General features: G+C 30.5%; 1 pseudogene; it reads right to left on the reverse strand.

The window, feature by feature from the left end:
* Positions 1-1354: 1354 nt before the first annotated feature.
* Positions 1355-5971, reverse strand: LOC128173558 (uncharacterized; annotated as a pseudogene).
* Positions 5972-21341: the final 15370 nt, after the last annotated feature.

Below are 21341 nucleotides of genomic sequence, written 5' to 3' on the forward strand. Positions count from 1 at the left end.
ATTATGATAATAGATATGTACCAGCGTAACGCAAAATGTAGCATCATTTTTTTTATCACATTCACAGTGTACCGGCAGAACACCAAAATTCACGAAATATGAAAAGTTGTACAGTATTTTGAATTGCTCGCTGAATGCCGCCGTTTTTCTCTCATTCTTGCTTGCTTGAGACAGAAAAACATCACCTGTGTTTCACATCTGACCCTCCAATACTTGTGTACACAAACCGTCGCACATGAATGTGTGAACAGGTAATTGGGATAATTATATCGCTATAAATCCGTATACCCTTTTAGGTAGTTTATATCATTTGCTGCCCTAATTGTATAGATCATCAACTCTCACATGATACTATATGGAATTGGTAAACATATACTACTCGTGTGAAAATTAATTCACCGCTTGTTCATAAGGTACAATCGCATACTTCATGAAAATACCGCCACTTTTGGATAAGTAAACTTGAACTTTTTCGATGTTTTTCTTGTTTCCTCCATAGTTTGATTTGTTTTTATAGTTTGTTTTTTTTTTATCTCAGTCGAAACAATTTATCAATGACGCATTGTTCCGTGCGGTCAGCTGACGTCGCTTTTTCGAGCATTTTTAAAGACAAGATCTTGCCGTATATCATTTTAAAAGTCCTTTAAAAGATCATTTATCTTATTTCTAACTGTATATTAAATTGGAAAATACTGATTCAATGTTGCCATATACATATGGACATTGACTAAACTTTCTTTTAACAATTATCTTTAAAAGAAAAAAAAATAATAAATAATGAACCCCCGCCCTCATACCCCCCCCCCCAAAAAAAAAAAAATTAAACAAAACAAGCAAATTACATGGATAGCGACATATAACATAACAAATAGGTTAAAGATAAAAAAAGCAAACAAATGAAGTAAAATTGCTTGAAGTTTAAAATTTATTTTAGTTAAAACTGAGCGTTAATCACTGATGCTTTAAACAAAAAATATATATTTCGATGATTGAAATTTACGTTAAATAGTGCTCAGTTTTGATTTAAAAAATAATTATACATTTTTAAAAACACATGTAAGATGGAAGATGTATGATTCATAGCAAATATAAAAAAAACTTAAACACAGTCACATCAGCCTAGAAAAGTGATTGATCCCACGATCGAAAACACTTCTATGAAACATTACCATTAAGCAAGCTTTTAATCCCTGTTAACACAATAACATATATTTGGACTTAATACATTGTTTAAAAATTTTTAATTAGATTAAAAAAAAATCTTTAAAAGCATGCAAACATAGAAGTCTGTTTAAAATAATGTATGAATGAGATGAAGAAAAAAAAACATAATTAAGGATGTGTACTCTCGCACCGAACATTATGCTGCAATTGTGTATTTGTTGTCATTTATTTTCACAGTTATTGTAGCCTCTATACTTACACTTGCACGATCTAAGTACCATGTGTTCACACGGGTTTCACCAATAGATAAACATCAAGAACGAAGAGCTAAAATAGTAACTATACTTGTATTATAAGAAGCGAGAAATATTAAAAAATAAAACATGATTCACAAAATTCTTTAAACAGAAATATGAGCTAATGTCTGACGGAAAAGGACTATATCTAGTGTTATGAATTTCTCCGCCACAAAACTGCAGTTTTATATAAATCTTCTAAAAGTACGTTGTATACAGTAAAAACCTTATTGAAAAAAAAGTGTGTAAACGGTAATCTCCAGATTCACGCCATATTGTAGAAATGAAGCCTTTAAAATTGCCTGCTTTTAAAAGTAAAAGTTTTGGAGCATGATATTGATGTATGTCGACGGTTTGTGAAACGTCAAACGCATGATTGCACAAGTAATTTATTTCACTCCAAATGTTATGTTCAAAATATAAAAAAAATTACCTTAGCAGACCTGCGATATATACTTTCAAATGCTAAAAATTGAGAAAATGACTTGCCATGTATATCTATCTGTTTGCAAAAATGCGGGAATTGTCTCATTTGAGTGATATCATTGTTAAACAGCTTCTGAGAAATGATGGTTAATATCAAGATTCAAGATTAATGTATTTAACATTATATCATATCACATTGTATAATGTTTTACGATTATTTGATTTGATAAGATGCTATTTAAGATAAGGAATTTGTATTTTTGATGTATTTAAAAAAAAAAATCAAGTTATATACTGTACTATCAAGACGTTTTGTGGTGCAGAACATTAATTTTAGTGGTTATTTACCAAAATATAGAGATTGTATACAAACTAGTAATCATTTAACCTTTGATACACAACATATGCGTAAAAATGTATGTTTTTGAAAGTTTTAGCAATATTAAAGTAATTCTTTTAAAATTCACAATTCATATTCTGATCATTCTTGTCTACTTTTGGATCCAAAACGATTCTGAAATCGGATCTTCATTCATCCAAAATAATTAAAAAGAACAAAAATTAAATAACAAAACAAGTCAAACAATCAAACAGAAAAAAACAAATTAACAAGGAAAGAAAACAAAAAAAAGCAAAACAAAACATTTGAAAAAATAACATACAGAAAACTGTTATTCCACAGATATGTATGTTACATTTTGTCTTGGATTTCATCATACAGGCGACATGAAATGTGTTCTACAGAATCCATGTAACTACCAAAGGCAGCGCCTCCTTGGTTAGCAACAGCGGCGGTATGTCGAAATGGTGTATCGTCTGTCGACTGGTTCTTGTGGTTTCTTCTTGAAATGGTCAATTAGATTACATATTAAACCTTTTATCAAGTACACGCATTTAAATGTATAAAGCAGCAGGGACAGATTAGGAAAAAAAACAAACAAACTTTTATGTCCGTATTTACCTTTGCATTCTTTGGCAAATTATAAGTACTATTATTATGATAGTAGATAGGCCGAGGGCACCAATCAGACTGTAAAACTCAATATTCCTCTCATTTAATCTCCCATCTGTAATGTATAATGAACATCATCTGTAATGTATAATGAACATCATCTGTAATGTATAATGAACATCAAAAATAATATGCATAGGTCATGTTTAATATATGTATTATATTGAATATTCAGAATAAAACTTATATAAGCTTCAAAACCACATATTCGATTTGTAATTGATGATACAGCTACTAAACCCAGTGACACTGTTTTGTTATTTAAAAAAAAAACAGTATACAATGTGTAGGGTTTCAATTACTACGCAATTATAATAACTTATTTCAGTTTTTATCAGTTTTTTTGTTTGGTTTTTTTTTGGGGTTTTTAATATAATAGGCGTATTCGAATTAGCTGTCCAGCGTTTGAAAATTGTAGGATCAAGGACATATAAAGTAAGCAGCCAATAATTAAATACATAGCTACTATTGTATGGAAAAAATACACCCACATTTAATACATGTAATGAATGTATTTACGCAATGCAGTTGTTGTTTTTATGTAAAAAAAAATATTTAGTAATACCTGTTAGTGATAAAATGATAAAAAGCGTATATACGTAATAATTTATATGTTTTAAAATTTCTTTCATACCAAGTTCACAGCGATGAAATGGTACTCAGGTTTGTAATCTTGACAGATGCCCGTCTCTATGTGACAGTATTGACAGTTACAGTCTGGACAGGGAATGGAGCAGTTAGATCCGTAAAACCTTTCTTCTGGGCATCCTTTGGATCAAAGTTTAATATTACACAAAATCCTACAACATCCTCATATATTGTTAATTAATTTTTACTGAGTACTTTTTCATTGATTTGCATGGAAAGTGCAGTGAGTTTCTTGGGGCACCTATGCTTCCCATTTTGTCACTGTTGATGTTGATAATTTTATTTTTTTTACTAGGTTTTCTGGATGGGGGGGGGGGGGGGGGTAGGTGTAGGTGTCCAAAGGGTTTAACTGTCATCGATAAAAAAGTATTTTGATAGCAATGCTACTCTCTTATTTGTACGTTCGATTGCATTCTAGTTACTGAATGGTAGAAATATAATTCAAGAAACTGGATTTAAAGGAATACGAGTTCATTTTGACAATCGACAATATAGTACAGAGCTAACAAATATAAACGTGTAAAATCCGTGATCCTCTCAGGAAAAAAAACCTAGATATGTTATTAGTCCCCTACCGGTTTTCATCGGAGGGGACTTTAGCTTTTCCTCTGCGTCCGCCAGTCAGTCCGTCTGTCTGTCTGTCCCACTTCAGTTTTCCATACTTTTTTCTGTAAAATAGTGTCAAGCATTGTGTTGTAAATTTTATCGACATAATTTTTTGTATAAATACAATCGGGTACGTTATCGGGTTGGTGTGTTGATCCGGGGTACAGGAGACGGTAAGAAATGATATTCTGCATAACAGTGCATTGTTTTCTCAAATTTCTACAAACCGGTAGGGGACCTGTATTGCTTATGCAGTAGTCTCAGAATGCTTGTTTATTTGAACTTAGGTTTTACAAAACTTTTTTTAGAATGGAAACTGACGGACACATTTCTGATCGTGATCTCTAAATATATTTCTATTGACGGATATGCAGAAAGTTTTTTTTCTCTGCCTGGGTTAAAAATTGCATTAACAATGTAGTTTCTAATCATAACTAAATACTTTTCTGCAAAAAGGAAGTTAGAAAAACAATGAATATAAAAAAGAACAAAAATAAACAGAACCAAAAACAAAGCATGAATATATATTTGATTATGTCAAGTAAAATGAAATTATTGGGTATTGAAATGTGACTAAATGATATGCAATATTTGAGTTATATTCAGTCAATATGAGTTATTATGACTGTGAATATGTTAGCTATTAAAAACAAAAATGGCACAAGATGAATTGTCAAAGGATTTAATTATATTGAAGGTTAATATAATTATAAAGAACGCTCACCAAAGACCTCCACTTCACATAGGTCACTCCTTACATTACGATCATAACCGGTAGGGTAGACAACTCCCGGTAGTCTTTCGTTGAAGTAGATGACATATTGTCCATGAACAAAACACTTTGTTGTGAAAACAGAGGGTAGTGTATTTCTAAAGAAGTTATTGTCCTTAAAACATAACGTTCCTTGGATATATCTGTTTATTGGAGACATAAACAGAGAATCCAAGAAAACGACCAGCAAGGACTTTTTCCCAATACTTAGAACCTGTATAAAATGTTAAAAAAAACTATTGAAAACATAGACTATGGGATTTAAAAAAAAATGCATTGAGAATAACTGTCAAGATTAAATACATCCTATGCAATACCCATCGAATAAAATTTGTAAAAAAGGATAGACTTTCGCGTATTTTTTTTCATTTCTAATTATAAGAATTGATTACGATTTATTCAAACTAAAATAATATCAAATGCCAAGCAACTATACATATCGTGGGATTAGAAACAGTTTTAGGACTAAAATCAAAAGAAAATTAAAACGATGTTGTTTAACATATATTTATCATTGCATGTCGTCATAAACATTTTGTCGGGATTAAATCAAGTTTTTTTTTTTGCATATACGGGTCTAGAGAGTGTTTTGGTTATAGATGTTACCCGTCAAGCCCCCCCCCCCCCCCCATACAATTCTCCAAAACAAACTTAGTTTATTAATATAGTAAAGTTTCCAAACAACAAATAATTTTTCAAAAACTTAACATGGTCTGACAGTATATCCATTTCTAATGATAAAACGCAACTTGATGATAAATATATTTCATTGAAGTTGCAACGCCTAATGCTATATTTTCCTGTATTAATAGATGACATCATCAACCGCTAATGAAAAATCGCTGCATAGTGGTATAACTTATTATCATTAAGCGTTGTTGCAAATACACAGCAAACCTTGTGCTTAATAAAACAAGCAAAAATTACATGACTTTCATATGTTTAAACTATATTTGTTTTAAGCATTATTCACAATTATTTCATGTATGGATTTGACTTGATATTACTAATACAAATGACTTTGAAAATACCATTGTTGTTCGTCATGAAATAGACTGTGATGTGATGGATTCTTTGGATCCTTGTCAGGTTAACCCACCATGTGGCGGTTGGCTCGTCGTTTGATACTGAACATTGACCACCGTCCCACCTTAGGTCAGATTTACGTCCGTCCACACCATTACTAGCATCATATTTGTCATTTCCTGGTATTAATGGGTACTGTTGGTATGATGGCTTGTTGAGAGCAACGTTAACTGTCAATACACACAACGATTAAATTATCAATAGTAAAATATATGAAATGATACGAGTAACATGTATTATTTCTTGATAAGTTAATGGGTTCTTTTTTTTAAATATATCCCATGCATTGAACCAAACAATCTTAATAGAATCAGTTATTGCATACAAAGGTATAAATTTTCTCGATCACACACTGGTTTTTTTTCTTCAAATTACGTTAATATTTCAGATATCAACGAATTTTGATTTTTTTTTTCAAAGTGCGTTGAACTTAGTTTCAACATTAGCGCCTATTGAACATTTTTTTTTCAAAGTGCGCCATTTTTTAAAGTTCGTTGTAACACATCTTCGTGACATTAAGGTATCCGATCCATATTAGGACCAATTTTTTTCCAACCTTGAATATTCATCATGTATTTAATAAATGATATTTAAATAAAGCATTTAAGAGTAGAAAAAGATTTACCGAGAGAAATTTATAATAATATTATTAACTAAGCAGTAATTAATAAATGAAGATTGCATTAAGGTCTATGGAGACAAGCACATTTTTTAAAATAAAAAAGTAATAACTACGAATATCAAAAAATGCTTTGGTGGAAAGATGTATATTATCATTAGGAATACAAACACTGATAAAAATAAATTTTATACCGTGTATATTTTTTTAGAATTAATTTTTATAGAATAAAAGCAAAGGGGGACAACTCTTCAAATAAAGGAAAAGGTCATTAATTAGCACACATTCGACTCTTACATATTGTTACATAAATAGGAAAATTATATCCAAGTATACTGAGTATTAAGCCCATACATATCTGTTATGCACCCAGATTCATTGAATCTGAGGCTATTATGGATCGGATGCCTTAAGTAACATAAAACAGTGGTCTCCGTCTATGTCTATAGAAGAAGCTATCGGCAAAAGGTAACAATTCTGAGTTTCTAGTAAAAATTGAAAAAAAGTACTTGTTATTGTGAATATTGTATGATATTTTCTTTTGTTTTGTTGTGCTGTTTAAAACACAACATCACCTATGCTATGGGCTTTAGAATTTCATAACAATTTTCTTTTTACACTGGATTTTTTTCTGCATAATTCAAGAAAACTCGTAATCTGTTCTTAAAATAAACATTGAATGTTATTTGATATAAAATATAAAAACATAGCAGTCGTTGCTTTGATATTGTGCCTTTGTTAGATCAAAAATCATTGTCACAACATTTCAGTATTTTTGTTCAATTTGATTGTTTGCATATTGGTTATCAAAATAAAAGAACAATTAAATACATTAAACCGTACGTATAAATATCAAAAGAAGAGAAACCCTAAAAAGTTTAACAACATGAACATTATTATTTCAGAACTCACCATATGCACTTGAGATTGCAAAAAATCCCGTAAAAAAACACTGCCAAATCATTATTGAAAACATCGGCACAAAGTTAAGCAAAACAGAATATTGAAAAACAAACTTTTGAACATAGTTTATATTTAGTGTTATACCGGAAATTTATAATAAGCATACATTGTACAATATTTGACGAGTGGAATTAGAGTTGATATCAAGAGTATATTAATAAATTGATATTTACTTCATATTTTTTTCCCAGATATACATTTGAAATTTAAAACGTTTCTTCTAAAATACTTAGAGCTTCTCTTTAACATGATATTGAATGAATTATTTAGAAAGCATAACATAATTTCGGTTTTCTGAGTAATATGGAATGTGTTTGTTTATGCTGTTACACGTTTATCCCATACATTTTAAAAAACTGATCATTATTTATTTCAAAACGATTGATAAACAAGCTCTACAAGTAATATTTATATCCCTCGTTGTCACGGATGTAAGCGCGAGGGGGTCATTGGTGTTGGAAGAGAGTACCAGGAGAGAACCCACGTGTCCGCTAAACCCTATCACATACAACCACTGTCGATCACGGGGATCGTACTCGAGTCGCAGCGGTAAAGAGCGATTGCATTAAGTTCATATTTAATGATGTATGTCTATCATTTAAACTCGGTTATGTAAAGAATTAATCGATGCTACAAATATTATGTTTATCAAACAATGTCCTCGTAGGAAACAAACAAGATCAGATTAAATTAATTTTTACCAACCGTATATCATATGAAACTCGAGAAAAAACTTCACAGAGAGAGATAGAGAGAGAAAGAGGGAGGGAGGGAGAGAGAGAGAGAGAGCTGATATACAAACTGAAATGATTGGGGTGATTTTTTCTCGCATTATCACCCATGTGAGATCGGTTTGTCCAGTGTGAGACAATAGTGCGAAATTTATCTGTATTTTTTTCTGTTGTTAACACTGTGTATTACTACCTCGCTTTAAAACTTAAACAATTGTTTTCTGCTCTAGGGAATTAAATTACTGATTGAGATTATCCTTCAAGTAATTGTTTTGCTTAATAAATTACACTTCATCATATTTTTAATTCATTGAAAAAAAAAATCCAAAATTGTCGTATGGTCTCATTTTGACTTGAACTGTTTGAAGCACACGGAGGGATGAACCGAACGTAGTCTTTTGAACATCATAACAGAAAGTTGTCAGACATAAATTTTAATGTAAAATAATGGGAGAAAATAACCATTCATCATAAACTCGTGTGGGATATAATGACATTTCACATTGGGGCCAAGATTCACCGTGTAAAACTCGGCAAAGCCTCGTCCTAGACGATGAATCTTTCCCCTCGGTGTAAGTTTACTAATGAATGATTCTATTAATTTTATACGCATACATAGAGATTATTTTCATTTATCACTAAAATAAAAAAAAACCTAGGTTTGAGAAAAATCTTACATTGGGATTATCCACCTTTTTTTAATGTGTGTAAATATGCTGGTACAGCTTAATGCTAATAAACTTATTATAATTTTGCCATATAAATTCTGCATTTTAATAGTTTTGCAGACTTAACACTTTTAACGACATCAACATTCTTTCAACAAAAAATTCATTGCATGTCAACCATTAACGATAAGAATATTATATAATTATTCTTATATTCCTTGGATATATGTTGAAGATGCTGGCCTGGTTTTCAAATTACAGAGTTAGAAATAATACAAGTACATATAATCAAAAATTCTTATCAGAAGTGATTACCAGGTTTTTGTTGAATACCTACTGTCACGATTTTGGTATTCAAACAGTATATGCATTAAACAGAACAGTACCTTACTATGAAATTACAAACTGCAAAACGAATTTGAGATTTCGTACTTTAATCGAAAATTGTTGTTACCTAGGTGTGAACCTTTTAGGAAGTTGCCAAACTCTAGTAGCCGTGTTCCTTGTCTAGTTTCAAAAACTGACAACGTACAGGAACAAATCAGAAGCAATGGCAACATATTCCTTTGACCACTCTTGTCATGGATAGAATCCAGTACGGCTTCAATAACTGCTGTTTTTCATGAGTATACGTATTTAAATTGAGTGCTTATAACAATATTTTGGAGGAAAACATATCATCATCCAATTGATGGAACATAAGCATCAAACCCTTATTTTAAAAATAAAATGTATGGGCGGAATAGGATCTTTTTGTATTTTATTTTGGTTATACTTTTAAAGTACATCTTAGTGAAGAAACATGTTTTTTGTCAGTGTAAATTATAAAAGTCCAAACCTGTTTATTTGGTTTTGACTTATTTGCATATTTGTTAATATACAACGTTTTGAATATGCTGGAATCTTTGATCATTTTATTTGTTATTGGTTAAATAACCTTGTTCATATACTGTGGAATCATAAAATTTCGCGGATTGCTTAAATGTTACAGGTTCATGGGAACGTAATTTCGTGTATTCTCTTAAACCTACAAAGGATATGTGACTTTATTACCCTAATTTATTAATTCGTGGAGGATGTTAATTCGTGGATGAGAGGTACCCATGAATTCCATGAAAATTGAGCCATCACGAAATCTAATGATTCCACAGTACATTCGTAATGTAATTTGAGGGTTAAGATTTTATGCTTTTCGAAATAATTTACTACATTATCGTAGGTGATATATAGTTTATTATATTGAATTGATTTATGATATAACCATCATAGTTTACGGCAAGTATCTTCAACGATGATAGCATAAAGATGAATTTTGTAAACCGTTTGCTATTCAGTCCTATATGTATGCGCTGATCACTGAAGGCAATTTGTTGGATTGTTTCCCTTATCATGTTTACCTACGTGTTTATGTTGCTGCTCAGTATCCTGAAAAATATCTTATTGTGTCCTGGGGGATTAAAGGCTAAAGGGTCTTCTTAAAACAATTACGTCATCACACATCATAATCGTTTTGATTATTTAAGTGTAAAAATGAAACAGTCTTTTTTTTATGAAAGTAAATTTCTTTAATGAATAGTTGTGTGTTAAAGCTTGTCCTTGTCATCTACATTGATTTTCAATAAAACATTTGAATGAAATACCTGAAATGTACTAAAACTTTGAAAAAAGTAGGTTTTCGTATTTTTTTCTATTAAAAAAATCATTGAGATATATATAAGAAACTAGTTTTTGTACTTCTTTTAAAAAAATTAGTAAAACTTTCCATTAAACAAAAAAAAAAAAAAAAATAGAAAAAATTAAATCAAAACAAAACAAAACAAATAAAAAACCCAGAAAAATTCCAATTCGTATTACATTAAATTTCTCTGCGCGTGATGCCCCATATAAAAAAGAGTTTACTAATTTAAAAGATAAAGCTGTTTAAGTGCAAGCAAAAACTCATATATTTCAGTGCAAGGAACCCCCTCATACAGTGAGATTTTAAAACATCATAAAGGGAAAAACAATTGAAAGAAATTTTGTACCACATTGTTACAGGACTGTTTTCACGTGACATTTTTTTTTATTTAATAACCACCATTGAATACATATTTCATTTATTCGTGTAAGATATATGATATACAGTGAACAATTATTGTTTGTAGACAAACACGGAACACATACATAGTGCATAGTATTCACAAGGCTTGATTCAAAGAACTCCCGTAGAACATTCTGATGTACATGTACATGTAAAAATACAGCTAGTACAAAAGGTGAAAAATGATTTAATTCATAAAACAGCTAGACGAAAAATAATGAGTTTTTATGTACACTCTTAAGATTATTTCTTTTCTTTTATCCAAGTAAATCTAATTATGATAATTGAAACAATAAAATGATTTCTTTGGTGATTGTTGACTAATGCAGGTTATGAAGGTGGCGACATTGCAAATAAAATGCATAACCTGCTATAGCAGGTTATGTAATTTAGTTCTGCAATAATCACTGCGTTTATTACATGAATCACCAAAGAAAGCATTTTGTTGTTAATTGTTGATATGTATATAAAGATATGCTAAGTAAAGTTTTAGGGCTTAAAAGATCGATAAAGGCACCACAGACATAGAACTTGATGACAAAAATTGCTTACTGTTATATATGAATTAAATCCTTCTTAAGGTTTTTTTTAATTTAAGCATTTGATGCTTATTCTTGGACACTGTCAGTCCTACTCATGTAATTCACCAGTCTTTGCTAATAATTTGAATACCGAGGATTTGACTAAACGGCCTGGTGCGTTATTGGACCAACGAACATTCAAAGATGACATTTGCGTTTCGCATGTCGCTTCAAAACATTGATGTAGACTATTTGTTAGATATATAAATAAAAGATGAAACAGCCATAAATCGTATTTTTAGTTGACTTAATTTGCTGGGAATAAAGAGCCAGAACATTTATCGAAAACTCTTTGTTATCTGTTTTTGTACCAAAAAGATTTAGTTTGAAAAAAATATCATGAATTTATTTTTACATACATGAATTGCAAACAGGAAACTGAAAACCACCCTAATTAAAACTCTTCCTTATCAAAAACAAAGTAAAATAAGGAGTCAAAATACATCATGACTGGTCCTGTATATTAAACAAATAAAGATTGCTTCCTCAAATAACTAAATATAAATATTTATGCATTAAAAATGTATTAGCATATAAACCGTAGACCTTTTGGCGATTTCAAGTGCGTACATTTGCTACAAACAGGAAATTAAAAATGCCAGGTTATCAACATATCCTTATTTATACTAAACTGAACTAGAGAGTCAAAATGAATCACTAATGGTACTGTATATTTATTGGTTATCAATTTGAAATGGTATTTGTATTAAAACTGTGATTTTATTGTATAATTGAAGTCATCCGTTACCGAACGGAATACCTTACTATAATTCCGAATTTTTATTAGATTTCCTAATATTATTTTTTCGACAAGACGACAACTTTGATCCTTGATATCTCATTTGTTTGTTTATGGATGTTTCTGAAATTTTTATGTCTGATAACATACCGCGCGATGATGTCGTTTCATAATTTATTGATGAAAGTCCGGTTTTGAATTAGCCGTCTTTTAGTAAAATTTAACGACTCTTTTCTGTCAGCTTTTACGATGACTGACATATTCTCAAAGATTGGCTGGTTTGGAAGTAGATACATTGAAAAGGTGCACTATACTATCCATCTGTTATTTAAATGCTAATAAAAGGAGTGGTATTTGTGTTGAAATATAGTTTTGAAAAAAGTATCGAAAAATTTACATATTTTCCTGTCTTGTTTTCTACCTATTAATACTTTGTTATAGGATGTATTTCAAAAGTCATTGGTCCTACCAAGACCTGTCATTCGCTTGCTGGTCCCTAATGTCTTCAAAAGTTTCTTTTTTGGGGTCAATACCTTGTAAAGAAAAAACACAATATTTAATGCATTATTGAAGCAAATCTGTGAAGAAATAATTAAAATCCATATGTAGCATTGGAATTGATGTCTTTGTAACATATTGTCAGTTTTTGCAGAAACAATTTCAGCAGGTTCAGCCCATTGTTGTGGAGGTGTGCCCTTCTAGGAAGTAATGAAATGGTTTCTTGTAATGTACTTAGATACATGCAGTGCGTAAAGATGATTCCACATAGAATACCCGAATGTTTTAATTCATATGTACATTTTTATTTCATAACAATGAGCCGGTTTGGCTTTATTTTAAAGGTTTGTTTCTAAGCTATGTCCCTCCCTACATTTAGATGCATTCCGAAACTCGGGTAACCGATCGATAGCAGAGCCGCTAGCTGTATGTATGCCGTCGCATGTGCTTGTAGAGCTAGACATACACATGTTTAAACGCCCCACTTTTTCACTTTAACGAATATATCTTGAATTGATTCATTCCTGGAATATGTATTAATAAAATGATTCAAATATTTATGCATCCATGCCGTATGTATATAGGAATACGATGCTGTAATCGAAAGCAACTTTACTGATTTCCCTTTTCCTGACTAAATATTCATTATCCCCTCTTCTGCTACCAATTACTTTCCCTTCTTGTATATTAATTATGCGCGCACAATTCAACTGCAATTTTAACATAGATTATATGCTATGCAGTCTATTCTAGATTACCTTTACGACATACACCATATCATAGGACAGTATACCACTTAAATATCACGCCTAAACATTGAAAACTCATACCATCGCATTGGAATTTTATATCATATCATAAGATTCTTATTCTTCATAGCATACCACAACAGAGTTTGCAGCTCTTTTTTAACTCGTTTTTATTTGATTTTATTTACACAAAATGTTAACACTACATGTAAGTAGTCCATTTGGTTTTTCATTGTGTTACTTTGAAATGCTGCACATGAAGACGGTGTTGTTTAAAATTCAGATCATACCATAGCATACCATATTATTAGGCCTTCACTTCAATTTCTCTTAGCATAGCATAAAATTGTAAACGATTTGCATGATATGACTGTACTTGGCTATATAATGGCATTTCATGATAAATGATAATCAAAAGACTTCTTATGGGTTTAAGATGCAATGCGATGATATGGCAATGGTATGATATGAAATTTGAATGCGATAATATGAAATATTATATATAGAATATATAGCAATATTTTTTTTTAATTGATAACATATATATCTTAGATATCAGCATTTACTTTCAAAATATATCCTGAAGCTTTAAACATGTAACTTTCAAACAGCCATCATGAAACGAAAATAGTTTTTTTATTACATTAATATATAGCGGAAACTATCAATTACCGCACTTAACATATCCTTTAATTCTTCCGACAAACAACTATAAGGAAACGTATTTATTTCACAATAAAACGAACATGTATTTTTGTTGCTTTTAGTTTTATAAATCATGTTGAGGTCAATAATCTACGATATAGTGCATAAAAAGTTGAAAATGTTTTAGAAAAATATTGATATTTTAAATGCTGAAATCACTTTAAAGTATTATTTTATTCAGATAGTATTTCTTAAGTCACATCGGGGCACAATTTGAAGGTCACTTTAATTAATTACATATATAACATTGCCGCCATACAAATTAGGTGCTTAAAATAACTTGGTATACGAGGAAATTAGGAATCTCTAATTGTATAGTTTTGCCCTTGATTAGATAATTTTTTCATACAACTCTTCCTCAAAGCCTCAATTAGTATGTGTAATTGGCGCCACTCTCTACTTGCTTTACTTGTTCCGTTATCTCCTTTCATGATATTTTTTTGGGGGGAAAGTGTACCTTAATTAAGCGGTTCATGTATAAAGGAATATCATAATTTAACACTCTTGTTTTGTTCCTAAATATATTTACTGCCACTTAAAATATATTAACAGAGCAATGTGCATTATCAGTTGTAGGCAAAATACTTTAAACTTATGAATTTTTGAAAATGTATCCGTTATATTGATATAATATGTATTTTGTACTTTAGCTATGTAAAATATAATGTGAATCATTATTGATAAGATAACTCATTGAATTTAATTTAAATACCTACATACGTCATGCAAATATAAAAGTGAACAAGTATATTAATAACAGTGATGTCATATATTAAGTTATGACAATTGATAGTATACGACTTTGTTGATTTTCAGTGTAAAAAAATAGTTTCTGTTTATGTCAGTTATGCATGAACACAAATCATGTTTGGCCATCTACCAAATAGTTGGATGCATAAAATGTAGGCGGCTTTACTTTGATATAAAAGCGTGTTATTTAAAATGCAATAAATTCGATTTAAGAAAGTATATTCTTCCCCTTTACCAAAATATGTTTAACGGTGCAACCGTTGAGGCAAGCGCATCCTAATATTAAATATATACAAGGGTTGATCCAAAAGTACTGTCACAGATGCGAAGAAATCGTGAAAAATCCTTGTAAAGTGACAAACATTTGTGCTTTCAAATATCTACCAATTTCAATACAGACCTGAAAGTTTTAATGCTTTTTGAAAATTATTTCTGATTATATTTTGTAGAGCATTAGATAACGATAGTCGCCACACTCTGGCGACGTCATTTCTAGATCTTTGGCGTTCTTTAAGTCTGAAAATATTTATTAGATTTTTTTCTCTTTACAAATACACAAAATTATATCACAGATTAATAATAATTGACAGTTTTAAAGTTTTGATGAATGCGCAATACTCTATAAATCTTATTCCTGTAAAGCGTTAGCAAGCTCAGGAAATAACACAGTTAAAAAAGAAAAAAAATGTGGTAAACTTCTGGCATATTTTGAGGTGTTTGCCAAAAGTAAGCCACTACTGGCGAAAAAGCTGCAAACATAATGGAGTGTCTAAACAGAAAGGAGATTTAACAGATGTTTGCTACTACTGGCAAAGATCGACAAACAATATTAAAAGTTTTCTAGTAAACTCATCAGTTTGCTGAAATATTTCAGCAAATTTGCCACAAACAGTTCAATTTGGTAAGGGTCGTTATTATACAAAATGAAACAAACAATGTACTTAAAGTAAAATGACCGCATTGGGTATATGTTCAAAGATGCGGCTCATTACCACCAAATACATACAACAACTCCACGTTCTGTATTTACGTCTACTGAAACTCCATTCAACCCAAATGAGGGTCTCAAACGTAACACTGGAAATGCATAAACAAGTGACAAAGATTGAGTTGATTAATTTTATTTTGTGACTCTTTCTTTAAATAAACATGAGCAATGAGGGCTCACCCCCCCCCCCCAAAAAAAAAAGTGTCTTTATTTTTAAGAATTATAAAATTAATTTAAACAAAAGGAAAAATGGAGAAAAAAAATCAGACTTCGGACCACATTAAAAATATCTTGATATATATATTTCTGCCATATGAATATTAACACGTCAAATGTTAGTTGGATAATGATTGCATATCGTCCGTATCTTTAACAGTGCTTTATTTCATTCATTGTATGTGAATAAAGTACTGTGCTGTATACTGTTGTATTATGAAATTCAAACATTTGATTCATTGTGTAGTTGAATAACCATAAATCGATATTCTAGTGTAAATTTGAACAACAACAACAATTATGTTAATAATTGTATTTATGTGTTGAATGCTATAATTTTATTTGCTGATTTATTGTATTTTTCATGTTTATGTTTGATTAGGTAAGTTGCATTTATTTCCCAGGCCTTGTAGAGGTCGTTGGCCATATTATGTAATTTCCCTGCAGTGGTCACTGTCCATGTCTATTTTTAGCCCAAATTCCTAGTCTAAAAACCTCCCAGTGACCTATTATGTAATTGCTAAAAATTCCATGGTGTAATTCTCCCCAAATTTAATTTAATAGCCAATCAAATTAAGCGATACGGTCACGTGGTTTGATGCGGTCAGTATCTGACCAGTAAGAGTAGGGTCATTCTGTCTTCATCTATGAGAGTGTTAGCACGAGTAATGTTTTGATACACCCACCACCATCCCCGTTTCTCCACTCCAATATTAGAAAGTTGCATACATGTACAAAATATTGTTATTTTGCATATGGCATATTTTATTTTTGAGGTGCCATCTTTTTGCTGGTTTTGTATATATTGTATATAATTTTGAACAAAATATTGTTTTTCTGTATTTTAAGGGGATCAGCATATTGATAAGTTATTTAACATTTTGTGTAAACAGTTTTGGGTCTGATCCCCTACTATGTTGTTTATTTTTTTCTTTACTTTCGTCATTTTTAATAAATGACATATTTCATCATGCACAAGTGTTGAGTTCATTTATCAGACAGCAAAAACGGAGCTGCGGTGAGGTTGTGCAGCATGAGAAAACATAAATGTAATTTTAGTCATTTAAGTTCGCTCTTTGTTCTGTTCTTTTTCTGTGTGTTTCAAAAAACCTTCATTGGTGCAGTGCTGCCTAGTTGTTCTACATACTCATCTATAACTTGTCTTACAACCAATGTGTGTCTGAATTTTCCCCCCAAGTTCTGCATACATATAGCACGATTTATAACAATTTTAGACAAAATATGGATAGGGATTGATCTTTTTACAATTATGCATTGTCCATTGAATGAAAGCATTTAGTGAATAGTAGAACAAAATGATTTTTATGATGTTAAAATACTTTTCTTTAAAGGTGATAAATGTACTGGGTGAATTTTGATTTTGATTAAGATTATGTGCAATTAAATAGTTATTTACACAAACAATATATATTTGATGAATAATGTATCAGTTGAATAGTGCTCTGTTTTCATTTTAAAAATATTTATTTGTATATAAATTTTGAAAGCACATGCACGATGGTGGATGTATATTTTATACCCAGTAAGATTATGAAGCATCAACATCAACCTAAATAACTGCAAATCTCTACAAAACAATGCCGCGTTCAATACTCATAAGCTATATGAATACAAAAACACACAACATTAGTTATTGATGAATTTACTCATTTTTTAAGATAACAAATTTTACACCAAAAATGCAAACTTAGTAATTTGTTTAAATTCTGTTCCTTATAAGTTGAAAAAAATCATTAAAGATATGTAGTACATGTATAACACCGTACATAATGCAATGATTGATGCACAGATAAATAAACATTAAACAAGAACATTCAAATTATCAATCTTTTAAATAAAAAAATGAACCAAGACCAGACCACTCACCTGAAGAATCGAATCGTTTATATATGAAACTATTTTACTGTATAGGTACCTTACATACATATACTGTATGTATATTCAGAGATCTGAGAATTCATTAAACGTTAAATGAAGGCTGTTTTGGACATCATATCGGAAAGATCACAGATTCATGAAGTGACTAAGCTCATTATCCTACGCTGCTCTGTATATTAAAAAATGAGATACATGTAAAATAAACTGGTAGAATAACTAATAATAAAAAAGGAAAATAAGGTCACGTTGATCTCGATGTGAGGATATTAATACATTATGATGCTTACATAGTAAAATGACTGAACGCACTTTGTATATTTTTTTAATGCATTTGTGTTACTATTTTTATATTAAAGCTATACACGCTATAATTGGCGTCGATTTTGAATGACAGTGAAAACTCATGTGTTTGTCTATTTATAAAACTTACCTTTATTCTGTAAATTACAATGGTAAATTCCACCTCGTTACAAAGATATAGATTTTTAATTGTTTATTTTCCTGCCAGGAAATTATTACCTTTTCATGAATATTGATGAAGGAACAGCAAAACCGACCTCATTGCGCATGTCCGCCGGAAATCAGGTGGCCGTTATTGTTTGCCTAATTAGATATCCGACTTGTTTTTTGATATGCTTAACAGTTGTTTATTTGAAATACATACATGTTTAATCAATAAAATACGTTTGTCACTCACGATACCCTTATTTTTGCATTAACACTTACAGGATCTAAAAATAGCACAAAGGGGAAACACATAGGTCTACTTCATTTTTTTAAAGGAAGTATTCATATATACTCACATACTTGTATTTTGTTGGTACTTGTATATTGGACAAATTTATGCTTTACTGAAAATATCCTTTAACAAGGTGGCTCTATACACCACTTTTTGATGACGCAGTACGCAAAAAAGTAAATCTGGTAGCATGCAATTCCGGTACTGGCTGATTTAAACATAGGCGAATTGTATGGGGACCGCTGTTTTGAAAAATTTGTGAAATGAGTAGATTTAATTTGATAATTGGAAAACTCATTACTTACAAGTAATGTGGTATGTGACACCTGCACGTTGTGTGGTATTATTTATCGAAATAAACAATAAAATCAAGTATAATTATTTAAATAGTTTCTTTCCCATTATCGATATGTTACACTGTAGCGCAGTGGGTTAGTGGGTTCATTACAAACGTCTATGTCATGAGTTCGATTATCGTAGAGAACAGCAAATTTTTTAACTTTTCAAAATTTTCTAAAACGTATTTTTTGGTTGAATATTGTGAAAGAAAATTCTGAACCGGTGAAAATATTTCAATCATAATATACTTTAATGCACATTAATATCGACACCATATTGGGATGAGAGGGTTGCTTTGAATTTCTATCAGGTTGGGATATATAAATCCTATTAGCCTAGTCAATTTTCCCCTTTATTTATTTGACTCAGTTTTGCATTAAAGCGATTATATTCACTTATACAGGCCTATAATGACATATGTATGTTTTTATCATTCCAACATTATATTTAGGAAATTTTCTTCAACTCAGAAATGAAAAGTCCCCAAGGTGTTTGGGCCTTGGGACTTAGGAACGATAACCCTTACCTGAGGAACTTTCATACCAAATAAAATTTAAAATATTTTTTGTGTTTATTTGCAATGAATTTCATTCAATTTTTTATGTCACATTTATTAAAATACATTTTCTTATAACATCAAGCAACTTTTTCAGATGATTTGTCAACAGAGTAAGAAAATATAAAAAATTATGTTTTGGGAAAATACTAAAAACAATTGCAAAAATTACATTTTTGAATGTTAAGAAGTGTTATATTTTTTTTAAGTGTCCGAGGGAAATATCCATCATATGACAAAAAAATTTCTCTCAATTTGTTAATTGCTGTCATTTTAAAAAATATTTAACAAAAACACGAAAAAACATAAAAAAAATCTTTAAAAATACCTAGAGTATCCTTATCATCATTTTAATATTCGATAAGTGTATGTTCTGTGGTCTTCTATTGAAAATTGGAATAAACTGTGGGTGTATAGAGCCACCTTAAACTATTACAATTATGAAGATGTTTGCCCTAAACCAAGTTTTGTATGATTGACTAAATTTAGCTCTCGATATCACGTGATGTATTGATAATCATCAGGAGGCATTACTTTCCTGGCAGGAAAATAAATATTTTTTATTGTTTAATATTTGATGTTTTTTTTACGTGATCGAAATGAGCATTATAATTAACAGCATAAAGGTATCTTTTTAAGTAATCAAACACATACATTTTCCCCGTTATTAAAAATTGACGCAAATTATAGCGTGTATAGCTTTAAACTTTGATCTCATCGTCTGGCCTCAGTAGGGTTCAGAGGTCACGATTTTAACAATTTAAAATCTTAACTATCTGAAAATGAAAAAAAAATAAAACATTTAACATATATAATGTACTCTTGTGGTTATTGAATAAAATATATTTAAACGTTTTCCGAATATGTTTGAATTTTGATGTTTGAACCCCTCCTGCGGTATCAGTATTTACCTGAAGGTCGCAGTCTTAACAGTTAGGAATCTACACTTTTTCTTTAGAGAAAACTCGGTTTTTGGTCCAAAATAATTGAAAATTGAAAAAAAGCCAAAACAGTTGTCGAACCCACAAACCGTAGATACCATAATTTCATATTACCTAAATACAGTATTTCAAACGAGTCAGTTTGTATTACATTCATTTGGTGTACATTTGTTAGTATATTCACAAGCAAATAAAAAAGGTCATGTATTAAAAAAAAAAGACTGTCATTTGGTATGCTTATTAGATTATATCAGATGGATTATTTGCATTTCCGTCTCCGAACTCTACACACTTGTATTCATTAAAGGCAGCTCCTCTTTGGCAATCGACGTCAGCAGGATATCTTGATTGACCATGGTCTGTTCATTGGTTATTGTGGTTTCTTCTAAAAATAGTTAGAATAAAACAGAATTAAAATGTCATCTACATGTATACTCTTTAAAAATATAGAGCCGCATGAACAGATGTTGAATTTGTTTTAGTTTTAATGTTTGGATTTACCTTTTCATAATAATGTAAATAACGTATAAATATTATAATGGCGGAGAGACCAAGGGCACCAATAAGACT

This window comes from Crassostrea angulata, chromosome 2 (genome assembly GCF_025612915.1).
Source record: "Crassostrea angulata isolate pt1a10 chromosome 2, ASM2561291v2, whole genome shotgun sequence".
Classification (NCBI taxonomy): Eukaryota; Metazoa; Mollusca; class Bivalvia; order Ostreida; family Ostreidae; genus Magallana; species Magallana angulata.